The sequence below is a fragment of the Scomber japonicus genome, chromosome 4 (genome assembly GCF_027409825.1).
Source record: "Scomber japonicus isolate fScoJap1 chromosome 4, fScoJap1.pri, whole genome shotgun sequence".
In the NCBI taxonomy this organism is placed as follows: domain Eukaryota; kingdom Metazoa; phylum Chordata; class Actinopteri; order Scombriformes; family Scombridae; genus Scomber; species Scomber japonicus.
Window position 1 is genome coordinate 4,980,416 of NC_070581.1, and position 6,000 is coordinate 4,986,415.

A 6,000-nucleotide genomic window follows, 5' to 3' on the forward strand; every position below is an offset into this window, starting at 1 on the left:
ATCTATTTGGCCTCGCCAGCTCAAGGAGGGTCTTCCCCCGCGTAATGTCATCAGCAGGGTTACTCCCAGAATCCACATACCTCCAACAATGACCCTCAGTCAACTCATGAATCTCGGCAATCCTGTTCCCCACGAACACTTTGAATCTGCACGATTCAGACTGAAGCCACATGAGCACAGTTGATGAGTCAGACCACAGGACTGTATTCTTGATTTCCAGGGTGAGCTCATTGTGGAGTAATCTAGACAACTGTGCTCCAGTGAGGGCGGCACAAAGCTCGAGCCTTGGCATTGAGAGGGCACGTTTGGGAGCGACTCGAGATCTGGCCAGCACGAAGGACACCTGAACATTCCCCTGATGGTCCTCAGTACGGAGGTAGGCCACTGACCCATATGCAACCTCTGACGCGTCACAGAATATGTGAAGCTCTCTTTTCACCTCACTTCCATCTAGGTCAGGAGTTGTGCAGCACCGTGATAGCTTGATCTGTGTTAGGTGCTGTAGCTCCCCCTCCCAGGTATTCCAGGCTTGCAATAGGTCAGAGGGCAGCAGGGGATCGTCCCATTCTCGTTCCTTCGCCCAGAGGCATTGGACTAAGACTTTGGCTCTTGTGGTAAAGGGGAGTATGTATCCAATGGGATCATACTGACTTGCGAGAGTCCGATAGATGTTGCGCATCGTCACATCTTGGAGGGGAGATGATCGGTGCTGGTACTGAAGAGTGTCTGGTGAACAATGCCAGCTTAATCCAAGAGCATGTTCTTGGGGATCTGCTTGGGACTCTGAAATCCACAACTCTGCGCTCTCTGATTTTGCCTCGGCAGGAAGGTGGCTAACCACTGAAGCAACATTGCTCGCCCACTGCCTTATTTCGAACCCGCCTGATGCCAGTAGTACTCTCAATTGGTCCACCAAGTCTCTAGCTTCCTCTGGGGAGGGTGTGCTCAGCAGGCAGTTGTCAACGTAGAAGTGTTTCTGCACGGCTTGACGAACACGGTCCTCTGGTTCACTGTGGTAGAGCACATGCCTCTGCAGAGCAAAGGTAGCGCAGCAGGGGCTGCATGTGGTTCCGAATGGGAGGACACGCCATTCATAAACATCAGGTGGCTTCTCAGACTGGAGATCTCGCCACAAGAACCGCAATAGGGGTTCGTCACTGGGGAGGAGGCGTACCTGGTGGAACATCTGTTTTATGTCCCCACTGATGGCCACAGGGTGTTCCCTAAAACGAACAAGGACCCCTAAGAGTGAGGATCCCAGAGTGGGTCCAGGCAGCAGGTAATTGTTGAGGTTATGGCCCTTATAGCTGAAAGAGCAGTTGAATACAATCCGATGCTTGCCATGGTGAGATACAATATGGTGGGGCACATACCACGATTCACTTGAATGCTCGACTTCTTGAGGAGTGAGCTTCTTGGCATAACCAGCTCTTTCCAGTTTATCAATCTCCTGCTTGTAAGTGATGGCCAGTAGAGGGTCCTTGGCAAGCCGACGTTCTGTGCTCCGGAGGTATGACATCACGGCTTCCTTGGGTGCCTGTAGCCTGGGCATATCCTTGGCTCTAAGGAGTGGTGTCGCGTAGCGGTGTACGCCATTTATCTCCACCCTAACCATGCCTTTGTCTAGCATGTCGACTGCTTCCTGATCCTGTTTTGACCTCGTTACCACCTTCTCACTACGAAAGGGTAGGGTGTCCAACTGCCATAACCTCTCTACTTGATGGTACAGATCTGTCTTCGGGGAAGCGGAGGTGAACAGGCACTGAGAGGCTGACAGTTGATCCTGTAGGTGTTTTGAAGGCCCTTGCAAGGTCCAACCTAGGCAAGTTTTAACTGCAGCTGGACCTCCTGGTGGGCCGAGCCGAACTGGCTCGATGGGAACAATTAGCTCTGGGTGGTCTGAGCCGATGAGCAGTGTGGGGTGGACCTTGTGGAGGGAATGTATTGACAGACCTTCTAGGTGTCTGTATTTCTGCTTCAAAGCTGACAGTGAGTATGTATACTCTGCCAGGCCAAGGTGGTTGGCGGTGAAGGCATCTTGGATATGAAATTTCTTGTGTGGCTTGTCAGCTGGAGAGATAGAGAAAGAGACAGAGGCTCCATGCACTGTCTTGATGTCTTGGTGCACTGTCCGCAGTTTCAGAGCCTCAGTCGTTCCTCGCAGTCCCAGATGCTGTGCGGCGCTGGAGAGCAGGATGGTGCGCTCTGAGCCATCATCAAGAATAGCATGTGTCTCGAATGCTCTATTATCTTGATGAAGGGTAACCTTGACGACCTTGAGGAAGACCTTTCCCCCACAGCGTGACTGGTCTAGGTACAGAGTCTCTGAGTTAGAGGTGTAGAGGGTGGCACTCTCTGAGGGACTGTCCACGGGCTCTGCTGGACTCCGCTGATTTACATCATGGAGAGAGGACAAGTGCTTTCCTTTGCAGAGGTGACAAGGCTTCTTTAAGTCACAGTCTCTAGCTAAGTGTGATCGGGCACACCTCCAGCATCGCTTGTTCTCTTTAATCCAACTGACAGCCAGATCTCTGGTAAGGGCAGCAAAGTCTGTGCACTGACTCAGGTAATGGGCTACGCTGTCGCAGTAGGGGCAGTGAATCTTAGCTTTGCCTTTTACCTTTGGTGGAGGAGCGGCTGGGGTGGTCTTAACTGGAGGGTGCTCTGCTCCATACATGACGGTGGCTTGTCGAATTAGGGGTCGAGGTTTCTGCTCCCTTCTGGCCTGGAAAGCTTGGTCTGTGGGGTCAAATTCCAGACAGTCGGCCTCCAACTGCAGCCATTCTGCGAACTCTAGCAGAGATGTTTTAACTTGGTTGGGGTTCTTCCTGATTTGATGCCTATTCAGTAGACGTTTTACATTTGATCCACTGTGCAGCTCTTCCACACCATCATCCTTTAGGGATTTTAGCATGCCTACTATGGCCTGTACACGCAGTGAGAAGTCATCCAGAGCCCGCTCGTCTCCTGCACGAATGGGGGGCAAGTTCTCCAGGGTCTCAATTTCCTTTAGGACAAACTGATAGGGCCGCCCATACCTTCTGTCTAGCGCTTGTAATGCATTGGTATAAGGGGTGGAGGACTCAGCATGAGCAAGAACAAGCCGATGTGCATTTGGGGTTTTAACGTGCTTCAGCAGGAGAGCATACTTGTACTGTTCAGAGTGGCTCTGGTGTAGGAGGTTGTTGAGGGACAGGCGAAGCTCTATGTACTGTGCGCGATCCTCTCTCGTGAAGTCTGGAAATGTTGGCCCTTCAACATGGTTGAGTGGATGGGGTGGAACGTACCATGAGGGTTTTGGTTTGAGCTGGAGCTCTGCAATGGGGGGAGAGACATGGCGGTCGATAACTGTATCTTGTTTAATAGGTGCAAAGTTATGTGCAGGGTTAATAGTCTTGTGATTGGGCTTGGGGGTCAGAGTGCTGGGGGGTGTATGACTGCTGGTGGTCTTTAGGAATTAGTGGAATGGGACGGAATGGCATGAAGCTGGCAGACTGGTTGAATGGTGTTGTACGGTGAAGTGGAGGTGGTGATGGATACAGTTGTCTACTCGGCTGGTAGTTTGGCTTGGGGCTAGGCTGCTCTTCTGCGGCTAAGGGGGGAGAGTGTTGAGCTGGGGCCTGGGTATCCTCAAGTCTTTGAGAGGAACGGCAATCATCGAGGGCTGGCTGCATTCTGCTTACTGACTTTTGGAGGTGCGCCCAAGGTGACTGTTGCCGTGATGCTGCTCTTGAGGAACGGGCTGAGCTCTGGGGAGTGGTTCTTACCTGTTCTAGTAGCTCTGTCTGACGCTTAGCCGTTTCACTCTGTTGTTTCGCCGTTTCACTTTGTTGTTTAACTGTCTCAACGATCTGCTGCATAAGGTCGGCAGAGGGGCTTGACGGGCCTGGGCTCTCATACACGGATGGGAGGCTGCTTGACAGTCGTACTTCATGCTGGAGAGAAGATGTTGCTGGTTGCTGTTTTGCAGGGTTAATAGTCTTGTGATTGGGCTTGGGGGTCAGAGTGCTGGGGGGTGTATGACTGCTGGTGGTCTTTAGGAATTAGTGGAATGGGACGGAATGGCATGAAGCTGGCAGACTGGTTGAATGGTGTTGTACGGTGAAGTGGAGGTGGTGATGGATACAGTTGTCTACTCGGCTGGTAGTTTGGCTTGGGGCTAGGCTGCTCTTCTGCGGCTAAGGGGGGAGAGTGTTGAGCTGGGGCCTGGGTATCCTCAAGTCTTTGAGAGGAACGGCAATCATCGAGGGCTGGCTGCATTCTGCTTACTGACTTTTGGAGGTGCGCCCAAGGTGACTGTTGCCGTGATGCTGCTCTTGAGGAACGGGCTGAGCTCTGGGGAGTGGTTCTTACCTGTTCTAGTAGCTCTGTCTGACGCTTAGCCGTTTCACTCTGTTGTTTCGCCGTTTCACTTTGTTGTTTAACCGTCTCAACGATCTGCTGCATAAGGTCGGCAGAGGGGCTTGACGGGCCTGGGCTCTCATACACGGATGGGAGGCTGCTTGACAGTCGTACTTCATGCTGGAGAGAAGATGTTGCTGGTTGCTGTTTTGCATCTCCATAATCAACCTCATAGTCTTGGAGGTGAGAAGGTCTGAAGGTTGTCCCCTGAGGGCGAGGGCTGGGGGTTGTTCTGCCTGGATCACTTCTTCTCGGGGTTGCCATGGTAACGACTCTATCCGGCTCGAAGGACCAATTTTGTAGCTGAGACTAAGTGGTTCAGGTGTGGTAGCCGTCGCCAAGGGGTGTTGATCAGACACAGAGGAGGCAGAACTTCCTTTACCATTTATTAGACGAATGTGTGTGGTCTACAGGAAACAAACATATGCAAAATCCAGAGGCAATTAGGTTACACCTTAAATGTAATCCTAACATTACATACTGTAACTAACCATAGAAATAAGACAGCAAATTCGAGGTAAGTAATGGTCTGCATATACTCTATTAAAGCAATGACCAACAGAAACAATATTTATAAAATAATGAATAAACTGGCCTTCAGTCTCCTTCATTTGGTACATCACATCTTTAACTGAAAAACATGCCTTATGGTCTCATAAACTCCAGGTGGCACTCTCTAAAGTTTCACATTTCAAATTATGCATTAATCACACAATAGCACTAAACTGGATGTATGCACTGTCACCAAAATAACACTACACCTTATGCATCAATTATCTGCACTCAGTAAACACCACAGTGTTTACTGTCCTGCTTACATACTCTGTCCTGCTTACATACATAAAGTTACAGAATAATTATGCCAGAAGTATAGCTTACAGAAATGAAGGAAATGCAATAAACATCCATACTAAGCATTTCTTGGTAATATGGGTTAGCTGTGAAACTTAGCTAAACACGGGCTGTAACAACTTAACGAGCTGCCTCTACATGTAGCGAAAATAATTACAAACTAAACTTAAATGCAGGTACGTGCACTTACTTTTTTACATTCACGCACACAGAAAGTCCAAGGAAAATAAACTGATTCGTAACTGGTACTATTAACTGCTAAACTCTCATTTGCTCCAAAACTCTTTTCTTCTCCTTCCGGGCCTTTACACTGTTTTCGTCTGCTGGAGAACTAGTCAGCTCTGATTGGCTACTGCCACTCAACGAGCAGCTGAGAGGAGAGGGAGGGGAGGGGGGATATGCTCATGATCGCTGCATGATCTCAAGTCTGCACCTCAGAGTCTCTTGAACAACAACAATTGCCGTTTCCACCAGTTATTCCGCGCAGACTCGATGGAAATAGTTACTGAGGAGTGGACGGTAATATGTGATAGGTTCAATGGCAGTTAACAAGCGGCTGTCGTTTTTAATGTTTTGCCGCGACTTGGTCACTGCGGAAGAATATCGGCAGTAGCGGCGATAGGGTTGCAGTCAAGCAAGTAGAGGCATAGCGGGAAATAATCTAAAGGCACTCCAGTCACGCCCTGGCCAAAAACAGCTGTTGGGAGAAGCCTCATTGAACACCGTTGAAGCTCTGCGTCTCATCCT

At 49.9% G+C, this 6,000-nt stretch overlaps 1 long non-coding RNA gene across 1 annotated transcript; it reads right to left on the reverse strand.

The window, feature by feature from the left end:
- Nucleotides 1-4,773: 4,773 nt before the first annotated feature.
- LOC128357935 (uncharacterized) lies at nt 4,774-5,570 on the reverse strand. Its single transcript, XR_008321239.1, has 2 exons — nt 5,444-5,570; nt 4,774-4,808 (listed from the first exon to the last, which is right to left on the reverse strand). It is a non-coding gene; the product is annotated as an uncharacterized LOC128357935 (long non-coding RNA).
- Nucleotides 5,571-6,000: the final 430 nt, after the last annotated feature.